The following is a 22,988-nucleotide window of genomic DNA, read 5'->3' as shown; positions in this document are numbered from 1 at the left end:
CTGTTCTCTCTCTAAACTGATACTATGTACTTTAGGTGCATACCCAATTGGATAGGATCACCTTATTGGCCCCTGTACAGTGTACCTTAGGTGCCCAGGGCATAGGTGTACCCTAGGCCTACCAGGGGCTGCAGCATGTATTATGCCACCCCTGGCCTGGCCTTCCATTATGACACAACTGGCTGATCACTCAGCTGGGGCAAGGTTGTGTAATCACCCCTTGCTTAGGTGTAGTATTCCTATACCTACCTTATATATAGACACATGTGTACCTATCAGCCACTCCTATGGCAGGCCTTAACAATCCTGGAGGCAGAGTGCTTGGTAACATGTGAGATGTTGCTCTAGCATGAGCTGAGCCTGTCTGCAGCTTTCGGAATCATGTCCTAATAGCTGTTCTATGATATAGCCTACCATATACTCTTAAAGTGCCTTATAATCTTAAACGGTTATGGTAACTATGGTTTGGCTTTATCAAAACATGTCGTGTAAGGTGTCTAACACTTTGGAATAATACCCCCATACCATTTCTGGCAATGAGGATATCATTCCCCCCTTCTAGAGGGAGAAGACATGTTGAAACCTACTTACCCGGTTAAAGTTAACCAGAGCCCCAGCATCACAAAATGGATGCTGCTGCCACAGACACAAGTTTGACCTCCTGCTGCTGGGAGTCCTTCCAGCGAGGGAGGCTTGGACAATAGGTTTCCTGCCGTGGGAGGTGCACCACCCTAGACAGGATTTAGTGTATTGGGGCAGGGAGGGTTGAATGAAACGAGACACTGCCTGGGGCACACAAGGTGTCCCATGCATAGTCCAGTTCAAACCGGTGCTGGGGCACTCCAGCCCCAGCTCTGGCGCGAAACTGGACAAAGGAAAGGGGGTGTAGCCACTCCCCTTCCTGGTCCCACCCATAGGAGGGACCTTGCAGGTAGCCCAGACCACTAGCCCAGTATATTAGTAGCTAGTTGGGCCCTGCTAAATTAGATTAACCTGAATCCGCAACTTGAACAGAAACTCTGGACCTTTGACATTCGACCTCAAGAAGAAGACTGAAGAAATCTCCCTTGTGGCCAATGAGTGACCACCCTGGGCAACAAGGCACCATCCAGCGACCGCTGCTTGCTTTGCGACTGATCCTACGAGGGACGACTGCAGAGACTGACCAGCGCCGAGACTTCCAGACACCTCTGACCCAGATCCACATCTCCAGCGAAGCTGAGACCCGTGGAGGCGACGAGGGACGTGTGACCGGCGACTTGGGAAAAGTGGCTAGTAACTGACTAGCGCGACTTCCGAGGCTCCCTCGAGGCTGTGCTTGGGGGAATTGAGAAGCCCCACTCCCGAGCACCATCTGCAAAGAAGACCAGCTCCCCACACTTCACGTGTTCTGCGTGGGGCCCTTCTGCACCTGTGTTGCTCGACGTGTTGTCCGGTTGCTGGCCCGTTGGCTAGTAGCCTCTGCGACGATGAACCTTTACTTTCATCTTGCTGGTCCAGCTCCTCCAGACTGGCACCCGCTCCTCTGTGAAAGAGAAGCACCCCAGACCTTCCTGGTCTGCACCAGAAGCAAGTCCTCCATCCTGCGTGGGTTCCGCTTGCCAAGGCTTGTTGGGTCCTGACTCGACTTCGACGCCGCCGACAGCAAGAGCCTTCGTGGGACAGCTCACCTCCTGGTCCTGGTCGTCCTCGACGTCTCCTGGTACCCGTGGCTGCTGCGACAAGCTTCACCTCTTCACCTGCATCTTCACAACATCGCCTGGTTCCTTCCTGGTTCCTTACCGGCTCCTGGCTGGTGACCTAGACTCTGTCCCTTCTGCTTGCAGGTTCCTTCCTTCTTGATCCCCACCTTGGGATCCACCGGACACTCTTCACTGACTGCCTGTCAGCAACTTTCCTTCAGGCATCCATAGAAGTCCACGCCGAAACCCGATGCAAGTTCACACCTATGCACCCGCAGCCCGTGGGCTAGGTAACTTGGGTACTTCGGTGCTCACAAGGGTATTGACTATCCTAGGGTCTAGTTTCCGAGTCTCGACTTTCTAGCTATACCAGAAGTGTCCTAAAACTGATTATTTCTAACTGCTAGTAATTCTATAGACTTTTACGCATTACGCGTGAGTGTTTCCACTCTGCACCTGAATCTCTTGGGCCTCCCACTTCCTAACTGTTGGTAGTATAGTGTAGCCCCAGCGATTCCCTAGGCCTAGGCCTATCCTGTGTTCGTGACAATGGTCCTTATACCACTTACTTAGTATATGGTTTGCGTGGCCCCTAGGGCCTAACTGTGTTACTTACCTGTGTGACTTAATGTATGCTTAAATGAGACTGTGTTGTACTTACCTCGAATCTCATAAAGAGTGCTGAGGGTTTGCCTAGAATAAATACATTCTATTTTTATATATATCTGTTGTGGTGTCCTTTCATTTGGTATTCAAGGGATTACATATGGTATAACAGCTGGCTTTACATGCCATTCAGAGTTTAGCCTAAGACTGCTCTTGTCCATGCTACCACTGGGATAGCTGGTCTATAAGGTTGACTTTACAACCAATCACCATAAGGGTTGTTTGGACTGATACAAGGTGTACACTAGAATTAGTGACATCATATATCAGGCCAACTTCTCACAGACACAAAGTAGTAAATAGAGCCCATGTAGCCACAGTGCTATTTTAAAGCTGAATACCGGGTTGTTCCTGGGGGAAGGGTGGTTGGGAGGGGGGGCGCTGTTCATGTGTTTTATACTGTAAAGATTTTAAGTAATCGCACAGTTAATAAAAGAAATCACTTTGAAGGATGTGGGGCGCAAAGAAGGTGGGCAAAGTAATGGACTGACCCACATGCAATGAGTTCACCATCTTTGGCAAAAATGATGCCCTGGTGCGAAGCACCACTTTGTCCGGAAAGGACATACGATAAGCAGGCGAGCTGGAGAACGCCTGCAACTCACTGACCCACCGGGCCGATGTAATCGCCACTAAGAAGCTGGTCAACAGCCGGAGGGAACAATTGTGCAAAGGCTCGAAAGGAGCGCACATCAGGTAAGTGAGGACCAAATTAAGGTCCCATTGTGGCATAATAATGGGCGAGTGTGGAAACAAGTGAACCAGCCCTTTAAGAAATCTATTTACAATAGGAGATTTAAAGAGAGAAGGCTGGTCTGGCAGCCGCAAAAAAGCAGACAGAGCAGAAAGGTAACCCTTGAGAGTTCCCAATGCAGAGCCCTGCTGGGCGAGAGTCAGAATGAACAAAAGGACAGTAGAAAGAGGAGCAGAAAGAGGGTCAATAGACCTTTCTGTACAGTATAATACAAATTTGTGCCAACGGCAGGCGTATACTGACTTAGTGGAGGGCCGCCTGGCCACCAAATTAACATTACAGACTTCGGGAGGAAGGTCAAAAGCCATCTACTGCCACCGCTCAATCTCCACGCATGGAGGCGCAGTGTTGACAGGTTCGGGTGGAGAACCCTCCCATGCAGCTGCGACAGAAGATCCTACCGAAGGGGCAGCCTGATCGGAGGATCGACACTCATGCTCAGAAGCTCTGGATACCAGGCTCTCCTTGCCCAGTCCGGCGCCACAAGGATGACTTGTGTGCTCCTGATCTTCATCAGAACCCTGGGCAGGAGTGGTATGGGCGGAAAGGCGTACAACAGGCCTGAGCTTCACTTGCGATGAAATGCGTCGCCGAGCGATAGCCGCCTTGGAAACTCCAGAGCGCAATACTGCTCACATTGCGCGTTCTCTTCGGAGGTGAACAAATCGAACCAAGGTTCTCCCCTCTCCTGAAAGAGACCTTGCACCACCTCCAACAGGAGACGCCATTCATGATCCACTAGGCATCGACGGCTAAGATTGTCTGCCCTTCCGTTGAGAACCTGCCAGGTGTTGAACCACCAGGGTTATGCCCTGCTGTCCCAGCCATGTGCAGAGATGCACGGCCTCTCGACAAAGGGTCCATGACCTCACTCTGCCTTGCTTGTTGCAGTACCACATGGCAGAGGTGTTGTCCGTGAACACCTGCACCAACTTCCCCTTGACAGAGGGAAGAAATGCTTTCAATGCCAAGCGAACAAGTTTATGTGGAGCCCGTCTCTGCTGGAGACCAGTGACACCTGATCTCCATCTCTCCCAAGTGGCCGACCCACCCCAAAAGTGACGCATCCGTCACGATTGTGAAATCTGGTTGGGGAAGGGAGAGAGGTCTGCCTTTGACCCAATCTCGGTACATTAACCACCGCTGCAGATCCTTCGCAGCTCCTTCCGAAATCTGAGCCACATCTGTGAGATTTCCCTAATGCTGTGCCCATTGGAACTTCAAGTCCCACTGCTGAGCCCGCATACGCAATCTCACGTGTCTTACCAACAGGATGCAGGAAGCCATGAGGCCCAACAGCCTCAGAGTTAACCTCACTGAAATCCAGGATAGAGGCTGAAATATCGGAATCATAACCAGAATATCCTGGACTCGCTGCTCGGGAGGATAAGCCCAAAACCGCACTGTGTCCAGAACCGCTCCGATGAAAGGGAGCATCTGAGAAAGAGTCAGGTGTGACTGCACGTTTACAGAGAACCCCAGCGAATGCAGGAGGTCCGCCATAGTCTGAAGGTGGGAGACGACTGCCTGGGGCGAGGACGCCGTCAATAGCCAGTCTTCGAGGTAGGGGAAGACTGAAACCCCTAACCTGCGCAGATAAGCTGCAACCACTGCCATCACCTTGGTGAACACCCGAGGGGCACTGGTAAGGCCGAAGGGGAGCCCAGTAAACTGAAAGTGCTCATGGCCTACCTTGAACCGCAGGTAACGCCTGTGGCCCGGCAGGATGGGAATGTGAAAATACGCATCCTGCAGGTCCAACGCCACCATCCAGTCTCCTTGGTCTAAGGCAGACAAGAGCTGAGCCAAAGCGAGCATCTTGAATTTCTCCTTTTGATGAAGAGATTGACGGTTAGAAGATCCAAAATGGGCCGAAGCCCCTTGTTCTTCTTCGGAATCAGAAAGTAGCAGGAATAACAGCCACTGCCTACTTCTGAAACTGGAACCCTTTCTATAGCTTCTTTGGCCAAACTGTAACTAGCTTGGGGTGATCCTCCGCCAGCCATTCCCGTCTCAACAGAATAGTAGGAGGAAAAGAAAATAAAGTAAAGGAAGAGAATAGCCCTCCTGGACGATCTGCAAGACCCACTTGTCTGATGTTATAGATCTCCAGCGGGGGAGATGGTGACGAATTCTCCCACCCACTGGAGAAGTGTGGTCCTGCAGAATCAGCCTAGGAGTGCATGGTGGCTGCGGTTGCCAGTGGCAGTGTGGTAGACGACTTCTGGCCTCCATTCTGAGGATGGAATGTACCGTGTCCACACACGGCTTGGGCAATATGTGCGAGTCGGTGGCTAGGATAGGGCTGACGTGGCTGGAAACCCCTTCCGTTGAAACGAAAGGGGAGAAAGGGAGACTGGCCACGAGGAGTGGAGGAGAGGCCCAAGGATCTGGCCGTAGCTCAAGAGTCCTCGAACCTGACCAGGGCAGAGTCTGCCTTTTCCCCCAAAAAGGCTGGTTCCATCAAAGGGCATGTTCATCCAATTGGCCTGGACATCCCCTGAGAAGCCAGTTGTGCGAAGCCAGGTGTGGCGTCTCAAGGCCACTGTCGTTGAAATAGATCTGCCCAGAAAATCGGTCATATCCGAACCACACCGTATGGTGAATTGTGCCGCATCTCTCCCATCCTTGACAGCTTGGGAGAACACAAACTGGGCCTCCTCCGGGACTTGTGGCAGCACCTGTGCAACTGACTCCTAAAGAGAGTGGGAGAATCGGCCCAATAAGCATGCAGTATTCAAATACCTCAATGCCAGACTGGAGGAAGAAAACATCATCTTCCCAAATGAGTTCACTCTCTTGGATTCCCCATCCGGAGGGGCGGAAGGGAATGCGCCCTGGGGAGTAGAGGCCTGCACCACCAAACTTTCTGGGGTGGGGTGTTGGCTGTGGAACTTTGTGTTAGCTGGTGCTGGGCAATGGAGGTGTACAATCGCCCTGTTCACAGTAGCCCCTGTACTAGGCTTGGACCAAGTTCCTAGAAGGCCGTCTGTGCCTCATTAAAGGGCAAAAGGGGTTCAGAGGTGGAAGTCCCAGGTCGAATCACTTCGGTCAGGAGATTAGTCCTGACCTGCACTGAGGGCAGTTCCAGTCCAAGAACCTCAGCTGCCATCTTAACCACCATAGCATAGGACGCCCCCTCCTCCATAGCCACTGTAGGTGGAGAGAGCAAGCCAGAGTCTGGGGAAGTATCCAGACCACTAGCTTCCCCAAGTTCTCATACCAGTCCATAGTCTCCTCAGAGACATCCTGGTTCTCTAATGGGTCTCCAGACTCCTCCCATTCCTCTCCTAAGCCTAGCACATCAACAAAGTGCTCAGGCGACAACATAGGACCCCTGTGTTCTTTCCGCGTCGGAATCGGCATCGCACAAAGCCTTTCCAGCTCTGTGTCGTCGGGGATGAGGATTGCACCACCGACAGCCGCCCATGACGTCGCGGGCACCGACTTCGGGTACGAAACAGGGGAAGGTCGTGTTGGCACGACCGGCGTCGAACTGGATCCGAGATCGGATCCCTGAGGCCCCATGGGCACCGTGGCTGAAGCTGACAGTCTCAAACCCGATAGGGCCCCATCCGACCCTGCAGGGCCCGAGGGCTCACCAACGGGGTTGTTCCGCTCAAATACGCGGTGTATGGCCTTGTAAAAATCCTTAATTTGAGCGGAAGTCCGTCCGGCTCCCAGAAATGGCGGGAGGCGGGAAGTCGACTCTGGCTCCGGCTTCGCACCTAGAGCGTTGGTGCTCCTTACCTCTTTCGACGACGGACGACAGTTGAGGTGAAGTCGAAGTTTGCTTGAACTTCTTCTTGGGCCTCTTCCCGGAGTGTCCAGATGACCATGAATGAGCGGAAGAGGACTTAGGGCTCCGTGAGCGATCCCACGACCTCCTCTTCCTCAAACGGGATTGTGACCTCCTCGGATTATTGCTGGACGGTGTCGACTGCCGTGCTGCAAGCAACTTCATTGCCCCCTCCCTCAAGGTCTTCGGAGCCATCGCCCGGCAGTCTGAACACGACTTCGAATCGTGGTCGCGTTCAAGACACCATAGACATACGCAATGGGGATCGGTAACTGACATCATTGGGAACAAGTCCCACACAGTTTAAAACCTGTCTTCCTACCCAACATCCCTCGCAAACGAAGTCGTCAAAAATATCGACAAAAGTCGAGAAAAAGCCTGCCAAAAAGCGGCAGATGGGTAGCTCTTCCCGGATCGGCGCTTAATTGGTGCATATAGAAAAGAATGGACGTCCGCGCGCCTGGGTGGCGCCTCTGTAGGCACCGAGACATCATAACCGACGCTACCGACTCCGATGTCACGCGGAGCCGAATGGAGCCACTAGACGTCGCGCGCAAGGTTTATTGCTCAGCAAAAGTTTCCGGATCCAGCCTGACGCCTGGGAAATTCAAAGGTAAGGAATCTGCAGCTAGAAGTCTCTATCAGATAGGAAAGAACAAACATCAGTGCGCCGGTGTGGCACCTATATAGGCACTGTGCACGTCCCTTCCAGTGTGAACAACGCTGATGCAAAGCTGAATGATGCTGCCTATCAGAGCGCAGGGTTGCTGCTCAAAAACGTCGGAATTCAGTCTGACACCTGGGGAATATTCTAAGGTATGGAATCTGTGGCTAGAAATCTTTTTTTTTGATAAACAAATTTTATTGTTTTCACACACAATTTCAGCCATAGATTGCAGTGCATAAAAGGCATAGATATATACAAAAGGCAAGACTTTCCCGATATACGAATCTGGCAGGGTATAAAATAAGATCAGTAGACATTTCCTATAAATCTAAACCAGTCCCCCCCAACCACTTTCCCACACCCTACGATATTTCTTGGGACAACCACGTGCCACATATAGTGTTTTCTCCTGCGCGGCGCACCAGTCAACCCCGCTCCGCCAGCGTCCAACGCTCGGAGGGTCCGGACATATCCAGGAGGCGGCTATGTCCCTTTTAGCCACGGCCATTGAGGTAGTGAGAAACAGTTTTTCATTCCTGGGCCGTCCAGCCCATCTGTAATCCCCAGAAGTGCATGTCGAGGATCGTGGGGGACCTCCCAACCCAGCACCTCCGTAAGTTCTTCTTCAATGTCACCCCAGAACTGCGTCAACTTGGGACAAGTCCATACCATGTGGAAGAAGTCAGCGGGATCATACGCGCACCTGGTGCATGCGGGGGATGGGCAAAGTCTAGCCGATGAAGGCGCGCTGGGATCAGGTAGGCTGCGTGCAAATAGTATAGTTGGACCAAGCGAAGTCTGGCGGAAACAGGGACAATCCTAGGGGCCATAAGGGCATCACGCCAGTCCACCTCGTCCAGAGTTCCCACCCATTGCTCCCATTGATGTCGGAGTCGGTCTAGCGTGGTCGGGGTATTATTGATTAGTGTGCGGTGGATGCGCGAGAGTCCCCCCTTCCCCAGGTCCCCAAGCATGATCTGTGCCTCAGGTGGTTTGTGCTCAGGGATCCACGTGCCCCCAGGGAGGTGTACACGGTGGGCGTGGCGCAGCTGCAAATATTTGTAGAATTGGGACTGGTGCAAGAAATACCGGGCCCGCAGATCCGCAAAGGAGAGCATATGGTCACTCGCCCATACATCGCCCAACTGAGAGATCCCTATAAGGTCCAAGGAGTGAAAGCCCTGTAAGCCACTCACCTCCTTAAGCCAGGTGCCGTGCCAGAGGGGGGTGCACCGGGTCAACTTGTGTGTCCACTGAGTGTGCGGTAGCGCAGCCCGCCAGGCGAGGAGCACGGAGCGTGTCACATCCGGTAGTCGGGATGGAATGGGGTCCCCATAGAGCATAGATTAGATCTCAGTCAGCGTCATTGTGTGCAGCTCAAGTCTGTAGGCCGAATGGGACCACCCCCGTTAAACCAATCATGTATGGAGAGTTAACCCGTGGCCAGGTAATACAGATATAAGTGAGTCATCCCCAGACCCCCGTCAAATGATGGTATCCTGCAGGTGTTAAGGCCAGGCAAGCCCTCCCCTTCCCCCATAGGAATTTAGAGACCATACTGTCTAGCTCCCGGAACCAGGTCCCTGGGAAGCAGAGGGGGGTATTTTGAAGGACGTAGAGGAGCCTGGGAAGAATCATCATTTTAAACAGGGCGATTCTCCCCATGAGGTTCAGAGGTAGCTTCGTCTTGCATAGGGCCTACCTAACGCCTGCTGCCATTAATAGATATTTCCACCGTGTGGATGCCAGCTGTCCCCGTTGTGCGGAGGTTGATGCTGATCTGCTTCACATGCTGTGGGGCTGCCCGGAACTGCGCACATACTGGCAGACGATACACGGGATGCTCCGTAGGTGTACGGGACGGGAGATCCCCCCTGAGTGGCCTACTTACCTGTTGCACCTCTTCCCTAGGTCGCCCCCGGTTAAGGTAGCATCTCGTTTTATAGATCTGGGGATCATAGTGGCAAAGCGACTCATCACCAAACGCTGGAAGGCAGACGCTGCGCCACACGTGCGGGCGTGGCGCGGCTCTTTTCTAGTCTGGGCCAAGGCGGAGGAGGTGGCACTTCGGAGGGAGGAAACACTGGGCCTCCGGATGACACCGATCGCATCCCAATGGGGAGAGATGCTACAGGTCCTGCTACAATCTGATGGTGTGACTCTGGCTGGGGACGAGGGCGAGCTGCAGGAATCGCGTTAGCTGCAGGGAGGTGGTCCGATCTGACGGGGTGCCGCAGCGCTGGGGTTGGTTTGCTTGGATTCTGGCGTTCCTGCATGTCGCAGCCCAGATGATAGTACACATGACATTCCTGGGGGTGGGGGCCGGGGAGGGACTCGGCGGGAGGGGGGTTTGAGGGGGAAGGACGCCTAGAATTAACACAGGAGAGCTGCTGTTGGATGTTGTTTTCGTTGTTCTGTCGCAGGAAGGACAGTTCCCCAGTTGCAGTACGGGAGCACAGAGATGTTTGATTATTGATCAGGGGGTACACTGGGCAGCATACGTCTTTGGCGAATGAGACTGCGACTTGCTACTTTCAGCTAGCACAGAGACTGCAACATCACGCGTGATGATAGTTGTCCTTACAGACTCACGGGTTACAACTTTAGTCAAAACTGAACACCCCTCAATTGGTGTAAAGTGTTATGATTATATGTGATATGGTCTGAGACCTTACTGTGCATTAGTTGTAATTATGCTCTTTGCCATTCTGAACCACATTGTATGTTTTTTTGCTGCAAAACTTAAAACTTAATAAACAGATTTCTAAATAAATGAGGTTCAGAGGTAGCGTCTGCCATTTCTGAAGGTCCGACTTGGCTTTTTTAACCAAAGGAGTAACGTTAAGGGGCCATCCCAAGTCGGGGAGCATAGGTATTTAGACAACAGGTGCCGGATTGGTATGTTGGACTGCCAATCATAACAATCTCTGGATAGGTGGAGAGGTACCAGGACTGACTTGTCGGAGTTCAGCCGGAGGCCGGAAGCCTGTTCAAAGGACTGGAGAATCCGGAGGCAGTGAGGCCCGGACCGGGCGGGGTCCGCCAAATAAATAAGAACATCGTCTGCGTAGAGGGCGATCTTGTCGGCCTCTGCATCGGGCCAGCCCTGCACACTCCTCTCGGACCTTATCAAAGCTGCCAAGGGCTCCATCACCAGGGCGAAGAGTAATGGAGAGAGAGGGCACCCCTGTCACATTCCTCTGCAGACAGGAAAGGGCTCAGACAGAACCCAGATTACGAAAACACGAGCTCTTGGGTGGGTGTAAAGGACATGGACCAGGCTCCGTAAGTGTGGACCGAAGCCCATCGTGGTGAGAACGGTGTCCAGAAACCCCCTATCCACAGAGTCGAAGGCTTTCTCAAAATCCACCAGGAGGACCGCCAAGTATGGGGTGAGCAAGTGACGGTAGGCCAGGGCCAGGTGCAGTCGCCGGAGACAGTGCCGGGTACCACGGGAGGGCATAAACCCACACTGGTCCGGGTGAACCAAGACAGACAGGTGTGGTTGGAGCCGCTGAGCCAGGATTGTGGCAAAAAGTTTAAAATCGTATTAATAAGGGAGATGGGGCGGCAGTCTGCACATGGAGGGGTGGCTGGGATTTGGGAAGAACCACAATGGCGGCCAGGTCTGTCTCAGGCGGGAAGGATCCCTTGTCAACCGCTTTGGCAAACAGGCCATCAAGGTATGGAATGAGGGTTTCACGATATAGAGCATAGTATTCTTGGGGGAGGCAGTCTGGACCCAGCGTTTTGCCAGAGGAAGTAAGGGTTATTGCCTCGCCGATCTCATGAGTGATAGGGCGGTCGAGATCCGCCTGGACCGTAAGGTCTAGTCGCGCAAGGCGAGCGCTCCCGCTTTCTATCAAGCCTGTGAGCGAAAGTGCCGGGGATTTGGCCGCATATAGCTGACGGTAATAGGAGGTGAAGGCGCGGGCCATCTCCATAGGGGAACGGTGCACCGAGCCATCTTGTTCAACTATTTCAGGAATAATGCGGTTCACCCTGGGATAGGTAGCTAACCTGTGAAGGAGGGAGCCATTCTTGTCACCCCATCCATATACCCTGGCAACTGACGAACGCCAGAGAAGTTTAGCTGCATCCATGGAAAGTTGGCTAATCTCTGCGCGGAGGTGAGCAAGAAGTCTCTCTTCGGACGCGTCCGCAGCTACTGCCAAGTTTTGTTCGAGGCACAGCACCTGCGCCTCGTGGGAGGAAATCTGTTGCAGATGCTCCTGCCGCTGACGCTTAAGCTGGCCCTTAGCGACACCACGGATTGTGGCTTTGCTCGCCTCCCATAGGGTACCCGGAGAGGACACGGACCTGTCGTTGGCCAAAAAGTATTGGCACGCGCCCCCTTTCCATTTCCCTTGGCGATAGACCTCGAGCCACACCCTGGTGCTCAGCTGTTGGTTCCCCTTCCCCTTTTTTGGTTAGCTCACTGAGGCGACGGGGTGGGGTGGGGGGTGGTCGAGGGCTCAAATGTTTTTTGTAGTTTTCAGGTTTTTTTTGTTGTTGTTGTTGTTGTTCTGTTTACGATTTATCTGTGGCTTATGCCATAGGGCCTGCAGCCCTTAAGGGTTCCTTCCACAGCTCCAGAGCAGCCTTGTCTATCACCTGCTCTATAGATAGCCTTCAACACAGGGTATTGTATACTGCTTCCTTCAGACGCGGCCGGCCCTGTTGGGTTGTAGGAGGCTTGCTGTGTTTAATATTCAGTATTCATACTCACATTGTACCTTGATTTGCCTATCCTGTCTATGCTTGGCCGGCCCACTGGGTTGTAGGTACTTCTACATTTACATTTTCTGCACTATAAGCCATCAATAAAAAACGATTTAATATCCCAAAAAATAAAAGTATTGTTTGAGTTCCTACCCCACTACCTTTCGGAACTCCTTATCTTGGAGGAACCACGTGTTCATCCTCCACGTCTGACGCATTGAGGGCGGGGGAGGAGGGGTCCCGTGCTGAGTAGGACCGGCGAGTGGTCAGATAGATCCCTAGGGAGAATACGTACATCTTGAATCACGGCACAGTCCGTCGAGGGTACAAAGATGGCGTTGATGCGCGTGTGCGTGTGGCGGGCTGCCGAGGTGTGGGTGAACTGCTTGGTCTGTGGTTGCCAGATACGCCATGCGTCGCAAAGCCCCAGTGATTCGGACCAGGTCAGTAATTGTTTCGCCAGCGCATTTCTACTGTGGGACGGGGGAGGGGCGGACGTGTCCAGAACAGGAGAGGAAACCGCATTAAATTCCCCTCCAATGAAAGTGGAGCCTGAGGGCAAGGAGGACACGAGGTCGATTGAGTTGGCCAAGGTCGGTGCAAGCAATGAAGGGGGCAAGTATATGGATACTAAGTTCAGGGGGTTACTATTCAAAGAGCCGCAAAGGGCCACTGACGTGCCCTGCGGGTCGTGAATGACCTTTGAAGCCACGAAGGGGAGGGAACGCTTCAAAAGGATTGCGACCCCGCTGGAACCCCTGGTAAACCCAGAATGCCTAACCTGATCAAACCCGTAATGTGCCAGAAAGGGACAATGATTCACCAGCAAGAGCGTTTCCTGAAGTAGGAGAACCTCTACCCCGAGGCGTTATGCATACCGCAATACAGCCATACGTTTGAAGCAGTCCAGAAGGACATTGACATTCCAGGACAATAGGTGAAGGGAGGCCCTTGGTACTGGTGCATCAGTCATGGCTGACTGATGGTCGTAATGATGGAAGGAAGCTTGTACCAAAAGAAATGGGCGTGGGAGGGGTCGCTAGCGCGTCAGTCCAGGTGTCAGGAAGAGGCTTGAAGCGACCCACAAGGAACTGTGGCAGGGTGTTGTGTGACTGCTGGTGTGACAAAACAACAAAAAACAAAAACAAACTGTTGGATAAAACAATCCCAACCCCCTCCCCGCCCAACCCCCCACCCTATACTTCGAGAACAGAAACATCTGTTGGCAGCCCCCTAAAGAATTAGAAACCAAACTAAAACGCTCGGGTTGAGATGCGTGGATGGACCCCTCCATATGAACAGATGTGTAGTGTCTTGGCAGAAAGATGAAAATAGCAAACAGTCTGCCATAGCTCCAGACCCTCAGCAGGTCGGGGCATGCCCCCAGGCGCCTACAGGTGCAGCAGATACCCGCCAGTCCATCAGAGGGTCGGACTACAGGAGAGATCGGTAGTCGCCTCCAGGGACCCTCGCCGGGTTGACAGTGGGAATTCCACAGGCGGGCCTCCAGAAGATTGCTGCTTGAGATGGGGAGGGTAGGACGAGGGGCTTGAAGAGTCTCAGAGTCTCTGTGCTGTTAGGCTGGAGGATCTCTGGGATGCCTCCTGAGACCAAAGCCTCCTGCGGGAGTGCGTGCGTTGTTTGCACCGGTTCCCAGGAGACGGGGGTCGCGAGGGCAGTGCGCTCGTCGGCTTGGGGGTCCGACTACGCAGCAGCCTGAGGAGTTGTTCCTCTGTTAACCAGGTCCTCGCCGCTTGAGGAGACTCGAAGAAGTGCGTCTTGTTCTGGAAAACAACCCGCAGACGTGCCGGAAACTGCAGTTGCTATTGGAGGCCCAGGGAGCGTAATTTCTTCTTGACCTCGATGTATGAGCGATGCTGGTCCCGCACTTATCTGGTGTAGTACGGAAACACCATGATGGTGTAGTTTTGGAATTTTAGGGGACCCAGAGAGCGCGCCTCACGCAGGATGGATTCCCGGTCCTTGAAGTTGAGAATCTTCAGGATGATAGGACGAGGAGCAGCCCCGACCGGCGGTTTGGGGGCAAGGGACCAGTGTGCCCTCTCTATCCCGAACCAGGCTGAGAGGGAGTCCATCGGCATGCAGGAGGTGAACCAATCCTCCACAAAGGCGGCCGCCTGGTTCTTCTCGGCCCCCTCCGGAAACCCCACCTGTCTGAGGTTTTTGCAGCGTGCGTGATTTTCAGCGTCTTGTGCGCGCCGGTAGAGTTCCTTGGTGTGGGAACTTAGATTGGCCACCTGATCATTAAGCTGACGGATATCATCTTCTGCCGTTGAGATTCGGGATTCAGCTTCGGACATTCGGGCTGTAGCATTACGGAGGTCCTGCCGGAGGAGAGGCACATCCACCTTGACCTCTCCTATCTTTTCCTGCCCCGTTACTTATGGCCTGCAGGATGGTCGCTAGGTCTGTGCCCGGGACGAGGGGAGCGCCCTCGGCCTGTCCTGGCGGCTCGTGCCCAGGGGTGGTGAAGCAGTCCATTTTCGTTTGTGTAGGGGCAACCACCGCTTTGGATGTTTTATCCTTTTCCATGGTCGTCAGCTGGGTAGGGCCACAGGGACTGCCGGGGTTGGAGAGAAGGGACACGGACCCCAGCCTAAGGGCCCGACCGCGGGCACGGGAGTCTTCACAGTACAGCCACCAGATCAGGGGGAGCTCCACGGGTCACGAGATCGACAAGGGTATCCTCGGGGCCCCCCCAGATGGCACGTGGCAGAGCAGTCTGGCGGTGTGACTAGCAAGGTGGACAGCGAAGGCAGAATGCGCTCCCACAGGCGAGCCCCCGGACGGTCGTCAGCCAGGAGGGAGGAAGCGGGGGGGCCACCCGAGGGGGGGAGCCACACAGCAGTACCCCGCCACCTGAGATGGCGGTCGATAGAGGGAGAAGGCTGGGTACGTCTGGCGTAGGCCTCACAGGTCCGGGCGATGGCGACGTAATCTGGGGGCAGCACAGCAACCAGCCTCACACACCCCCCTTGCAGGACCTCATGGACCAGGTCAGAGAGAGGCAAGGGCCCGATGGGTCCAGATCACTGACGAGGAGGAGACCATTCCATTTAAAGCGCAGCGCCGGCAGAACTCTCCAGGGCCTCACCGGGCAAGGCCAGATGCAGACTCCTGGTATAGCAGATCACTCTGGTACACCGGGGGAGAGGGGGAGGGGTCTCCACGGGAAGGCCCAACACCGACCTCCCGACCCCGCTGCACGATAATGCAGCCGAACCCCAAGCCCACTCCCCATTCACCAGTGAAGTCGACCGCTCGGTCCCGCAGACTTCATGGGCCACCCAGTCCGGGAAGTGGCACCTCCCGGAGGAGACCATCTCATAAGGAAAATGCGTGGGGAGGAGGAGGCGTCCGCTGCCCGACACCTGCAGCTGAAGGGCCTCCCGCCGCGAATAGCAGAGCTCGCCTGATGGATGAGTAGGAGGGGGCCCGAGAGGGCCGGGCACCAAACCCACACTCCGCTACCCGGCTTGGTAGCTGTCACCTCAGCGGTCCACTCCTCCTCCTCGGGCGGGCCGCAGACCCGAGGCGACGTACTGCTGTCGCCGGCTGCCCCGCATCCTTCTTGGGCTCGGAGAACACAGGAGTACCACAGCGGAGGCCCGTTCTGCCCCACACACAGCAGGCCCTCACAGCAGGAAAGGAGGCAGCCCGTCTAGGACACCGGTCACCGCCACCTCACATCTGCAGCAGACAGAGAGGCCGGGTGGAATCTGGGAGGCCTGGGAGTCTGCCGCAGGACCAGGAAAGAGTCGCCATCTCAAGCGGCACCTCCAGGGCAAGAGCTTCGGGTCCATCGGCACGGCGCGGTGAAGGCCGCCATCTTACAATCAAGAGGCCTCGGAAGTGCAGCAGCTGGCCGGCCGCCCCGGAGGCCAACCCGGCTCACAAACGGCCCCGGAGGACACCCCACATGCCGGGGTCTTGGCAGGTACGTGTGGAGGACGGATGGGTGCCAGAGATTGCAGGATGCGAGGCAGATGGCGGAGGGGTCCCGGAGCACTCTTAGAGTGCGACCGCCATCTTGATGCCTCAGGCCACGCCTCGGCTAGAAATCTTTATCACATTTGTACATACAAATGCAGTTTCGCTCATGAAAAATATTATATGGAACTTCACTGTTGATTAATCGACCACATTCATTACACAATCAATTTCAAGCTCTGCTTGAACCAACAGCAGCATCAGGTGAAGGAGGCTGCCCTTGAGGATTGCAAAAGAAGCCAGGGTTTACAAAGACTTCCAAACCCACCATGGTTGGTAGTTTAAGCATCTTCTGGGTGTGTCGAAACTGGAAAAGATGGAGTGCCCAGGTTGGTAACTCCCCATGGTCCCTGTCACACCAGCAATGATGGCCCACGGGCCCTGCAGAACGCTGAAACAGGGAGACTGTTCCAGTGAGAGTAGAAGCTGGGGTTGCTGGGAGGAAACAAGGGGGGGTGGTCGTAGGGGAAAGATGCTCACATGGTATCAAAGAACAAGGAAAAGAGAAACAAACAAACTCAAACCAGACAATCAATGCTTTACTGCTCCTGTGCAGGACTCAGGGTCTGTCACAGTGAAGAAGGGCACCTAGGACACAGAGTCACTCTAATGATCTACTGAACAAGCTCTGAAAGACAGATAAAGGATCTCTAATGAGGTCTACAAATCTTGGCACTGGTACTGATTTTTTATCCTCTAAGTTTGGAAGCAATAATGTATTTTTTGGGTGACATTATTGAACAACTCCATGCACAACCGACATTCTTTTGCACTTCACTTGTTAGAGTCTATAGTATTAAATAATACATTGATTAGATAAATTATTAATTCAACTTTAATTTTTTGTTTTTTTGCTCCAAAAATAAACACACACATTAAACACATTTTGTAACAAAAGACAACAAACTTGTGGACACTTGGTGGATACCATCATTTTATTTCAATTTAGCAAGTGCTTCAAAATTCATCGTGACAGAATTTGCTGATTGATAGAGAGGACAACATTACATATTGCAAAGCATATCATCTTCAACCAATTACAATAACTTAACAATTAAGTGAATGATCTATACAACCTTTACTACCTATTAGCTATGCTGTACAACCAGCCCTATGAGGAGCACATTCTTGACACACAGTTATGGTGTGATTTATTTCAACAGTTTTGTTTTGTTTAGCTAAAGTTATAACGAGAGTTGTAGACTTACAAGACAATGGGGTGTATGGTGAGGAACCTGCTTCTGTAATCAGCCAGGGGTGAACTGTAACTGCGAAAGCTGAAACAGTGATACTTTTAATACATTCTAAATACCTCAAGGGAAAATTTTAACTATAAAATGTATATATCATTTATGAGAGAAGAACCATGAAAAAACGCAGTAAACTAAGTATATATTATAGGGGTTTCCATTACATGCAGAGAACATGAACATCACACATTTGTCCCAGCATTAGTCTAACTATTCCTACCTACAGTTGCACGGATGCGCATTTGTGACATGTGGGTTAAGGTAGATGGAGGGACCCTGCTAATACACTGTAGAACAAATGTGGTGAAATGTGAAAATTTACCAGTGCCATCACTTAGACACCTAATGGTAAAATTTAGGAAAGTAACACTTGGATGCTAGTTGTATTAGCATCATGTAACAGGAGTGTTTTGGTTACCTATTTAAAAAAACATACATACCAAACAGTGCACCAGTTATTATTGCTTCTGTGTACATGTGTTAATACCACTTTATTTTTTTACACATCCTGTTACTATTACTAAACATCTGGACACAGCAGCTTACAAGAAAGCATAACTTGCACTCTACCCTAGCTAAGCATGAATGCTAACACAGGAACCAATACAGTTGTGCTAGCCTATGATACTAGCCTATGATATTATTAATATTTGACGCTAGTCATAATTGTTATCAATAAAATGAATGAAGCATTTAGTACTCCTATGGAAAATGTTTGACATACTTATAACAACTAATAAATAAATGACTTAGGTAAAAAAGATGTTGCTCACCCCCTAAAAAACAAAAGTTGCCAAAACCAACAAATCTGGCTTTAATGTGGTAACACATGCAAAAGACAATTACACTTGCCTGTGCATTAGTTATCACAGAAAGGTTAGATCTGTTTGCTTTGGTAATGCTTGTTTTTCAATAATCTTTCACAGGAAAATTCCATTCACAAAGCATTTTGCATGATTACTCTTGGGAACTGCGATTGGCACTGGTTTTCAAGTGTAACCTGGAAAACGTTTGTGAATTCCTGAAATAGATCCACACCCATGCAAGGTGGTAAACATGCAGGTGCATGCTTACTAATTTATATAGCGCTTCATATCGCTGGTGAGGTTGCAAAGATCTCAGATTAGAGTCAGATTCCTGGCATTCTTTCGAAGTGTTTGCCCTAGGAGTAGGTATCGGGTCAGGTTTGAAAGTTTCAAAGAGGTGCTTCAAGCATGAGTGGCTAACAGGAAAGTAATCATACAAGAGCAGTGTACAAATAGAAGCTACAATGCATACTAGTAACTACTGATACCCATCCATTTAAACTGTCTTTCATATGTTTCAGGTTTTTAGTGCTCTGCGACATCTATGTACCGTAGGTGTCAGCCGTGATTCTCAATAAATAATTGTTGAATCGTTTGGTTATACAAAATATCTGTTGGGGTATAGAAGAATCATGGCTCTGAAGTAGAGCTAGTGAGCAAAGCTCTTTGAGCTACAGAACTCGGAAGAACGTACTGCCATTCACAGTAACGTCTTCCATACCAATCTTTTGTAAAGGTCACTGGTTCAGAACACCAACCCGGGACGTATGATGCTGCTCAAGCGCACTCGCTCAGCCAAGAGGTCTGGCTGGAGGTGCACGGAGCAGGGAAGATTCTTGGGGGTAGCTCCAGGACTGGCTGCGTCCTCTGAGGAATGAGACGAGATATATTCTGGAGTCTAAACTCAGGGAAGAGGAACAATATTACACCATGAGGCATACGCACTGTAACTGAAGGGGGCATCTTGGCCGCTTGCTCCTGACTCATACCTCCTGTCTCATACCTGCATACTCTGGCGGGAGCCTAAGCCCAGAGTGACCATCTCCATTTTAAATCACCGCAACGTTCCCTCGAGATGATTTTGGGGCCGCCATCCACCCTGGTGGGACTACAAGTCCCAGGGTGCTACAGGGGACTCGGCACTGCCACTTCCGCGACCGTAGGTGAGGGGGAGGCGCTTCCATCGCGCTACAAAGCGCAGCATCTCCCCCAGCGGTGTGGGCCACGCCTGGGCGAAGCCCGGGCCAAGGGCAGGCACATCTGATCCAGTCAGAGACTGAAAGGGCCACATCTCTTAGTTTCGCTGTATAGGGCAAGAGGAAGATTTGCAACATTTGTAAGCAACCTTATCTAGATAATTGTTGTATATCCCCGTTTTTATGTAAGAGGGTTCATACACGGTATTTAATTGATTCTTTGTCATAGTATGGATGTGTGGAAGTAGAAGGGAACAGATATAGTAGATAGTGACACATTTTGTCTACTGTGGTATAAGGGCTGGTGTATTCCGCAGTTTGTAGCTGTTGTGACATATTGGATATGGGTAAATGGAAGCTACGCATTATGAATTCTGGGCAAATAGTGCAAACAGCTAGTAAACCAAAAGATGCGAATATGACTCTGCTGAAATATCTTACGGGGGCGGTTGGAGCCCTCGAAAAGCAGATATCTACCGTAGAGGAGTCCCTAACTAAGGATGTACAGGGTTCTTTAATAAATAGTAAAGCAAAAGATCCACAGCACAATGAGAGCACGGATGCTGTTATTCTAATTAACGAGGTTGAGGAACATTTAAATGGCTGCATCCAGGCCAACAGAGATGAGATATCACTTAGCGACCCAGACCTGGACCCACTCCCACCATCTAAAAGACCCTGTAACTCCAAAGTGACGGAATCATCTGGAAATCAGCTGCCAATTATTCATCAGGTCGCCTCAGTGCCCCCTATAAACAAGTCTAAAGTCAACTAACAGCAGGGGAAAGGCATCCCATTAAATCATAAAGGTAAAGATAAAGATTTGGCTACACGTAATAAAAGCAAGAGTAATGCCCCTCCCACTAATGAAATTAATGGGATAGCAAGTCTGATAACTGATCTTACTCAGTATATTAGACAATCGATTGGTACTTTAGAGGCACGATTAGGTAAAATAGAAGCAGGGCTGGAAAGCATTATGAAGAAACAGCATGTGAATTATGCAAAGGAAGCGAACATTATACAGAAAAATGACGACAGAGAGGGTAGTGTCCTAAAGTTTTCTAACCAGTCTATAACAGCTAGCTCCACGAGTTCCGATAGTCAGATTGTTGAGAGGACCAGGAAGTTGTGGGTCTCAAGACCCAAGAGTCCAAATGAAACTCTGAGATGTAAGTCACTGCCAAAAGAGGTGGTCCCTAGTGAGGCAGCAAAAGGAAGATCAGTAGAAGAGCAAGGTGGACTTTTGATGAGAGATTTATTACCCAGCTTAAGGCCTCACAGTACAAACATGCACGATTATCCATCTAAACTGCAGAACTTAAATTTGCCCCCTGCTGCCACACCCTACACAGTCGTCCTGACTAATGTTCTCCCATTGTCTGAGGGGAGTAATGAAACATGGACTACCCTGAGGAATAGTGCTATTCATTGCTTGGGACAAGGAGTGGGTTTAACTAGAGAGATGTTTTCTGCCTTTAAGATAGTAAGACGCGTCCCTTGGGTGGGTACAAGTAGGAAAGCTTTCAGAGGGGACTGCGTTGTTCTTTCTTTGGGGAATCCTTTATTGGTTCGAGAAAGTATTCTCAGAACCAATGAAATTAATAATATGGTGGCAGGTATACAGGTTCTCCCCCTGGGCTATTTCTACCAGCCTATTACAACTAATAGGTATTTAAACCCGCACCCTCCTACTCAGCAATCCAAGGAGGACGGAGGATATGGGTCAGGCCTTGAAAAGTCTGGTCAACATTAATCGAAATGATAGTGCATTCATGGAAATCACCGTGCTATTTTGGAATATTGCTGGCTTGCAAACTAAGGTGAATAACTCCATCTGGATAGATTTATCCGCAGTTTTGACATCCTATGTTTTCAGGAGACCTGGCTGCTGGATGAAGTAAATATTGATGGGTCTAAGACCTATCATACGCCAGCAATACGGTCAACCCATGGGAGACACAAAGGAGGGATATGTGTTTATATCTCAAACCTGCTAGAGGTTTTAAGAACTGAAATGGTTAAATGCACAACATTTTATCAAATTGTTACTATCTACTTGAATTGTAATATAGTTGTGTCCGTAGTCAATTTTTATAATAACACGGAGTCACTCAGTGAGGAAATGGACAAAATAGGAGCCTTAAAAGGCTTTGATATGATCTGGGGAGGTGATTTTAATGTAAACATATGCTCTCAAGCTGGATCCGGGCAATGTGGGGTAATAAATTAAGAGAACGAACCGATGACTCATTTTGCTCATACCGATAGGGGTGAGAAGTTTAATGATTTAATGGCCTCATAGGATTTGGGTTTCGCAAATCTGCTGTGCTCTCCTCCGGTGGATTTTGATAATACATTTATTGGTAGAGTTTGTGAATCTATAATTGATTTGATAATTGTTCCAAATCGTTACGCCACCTGGTTTGATAAATGTAAAACACATCACAATGGGCTGAGCGATCATCTGCCTATAAGTCTTAATATAATCCCCCCCCCAAACGGGGCGTTTATTTTAATAATAATAGTTTGGCATGGACCCAAAATATCGCTTTGGTCTGCCAAAATGGATACTCTGTGTGATGGGGCAGGAAGGACCCAGAGGTGTTCAATAAACAGATTATTACTAAAGCATACGACAACATAGTAGTGTGTTTACAAGAAAATACTGCTTTTGATGACACTCCGAGGGCATTTGCTCATATCACGACCGTGGTCCACAATTTGCTCACAGCACAGAGTAAGGAAGCCCCTATAAAGGAAAAAGGTTGGTTTAACTCTAACTGCACTAAGACTTCTACAAGGCAGAAAAATGCTCTCCATAGAACTGTGAGAGATCAGGGGAAAATTAGAGAAAGTAGAAGGGCCTATAATCTTGCCAGAAAAGTACGAAAGAAAGAACTTAAAGATCAAGCGTGGGACACTCTTTATGAAGCGTCCCTACGCAAGGACTGCACCTCATTCTGGCAGGCAGTAAATGCCCCGTTTCTCTCGAATAATGATGGAGCTAAGATTGAGGTCGCAATAGATGAAAAATCTTGGATTGAATTCTTTTCAAATGTATACAGTTGTACAGAGAAGGCAGGAAACTTTTTGGATCCCGAACTTCACCACTGGGAAGATGTTGGTGGTTTTTTGCCTGTAGAGATGCATATAACACATGAGGAGGTGTTAGCGGCTATCAATGGCAGTAAAGGAGGTAAGGCACCGGGCCCTGACGGTGCCCGAGGGATCTATTTAAATCCATCCCAACATTATGGTCCCCATTGTTAACGCGAGTTTTAGAAGCTTGCTGCGCAAGGGGTTTTGTTAGGTCTTGGTCGGAATCAGTGATTATATCGAATTTTAAAAAGGGGCACCAGGACAACCCAGCCTGCTACTAACCAATATCCCTTTTAGATGCTTTGGTGAAGGTAGCAGGCAGGATCGTGCTGA

Source organism: Triturus cristatus, chromosome 2_1, assembly GCF_964204655.1.
Source record: "Triturus cristatus chromosome 2_1, aTriCri1.1, whole genome shotgun sequence".
In the NCBI taxonomy this organism is placed as follows: Eukaryota; Metazoa; Chordata; class Amphibia; order Caudata; family Salamandridae; genus Triturus; species Triturus cristatus.
The sequence above is the reverse complement of the archived record's forward strand: the minus strand, read 5'-3'. Positions refer to the sequence as shown.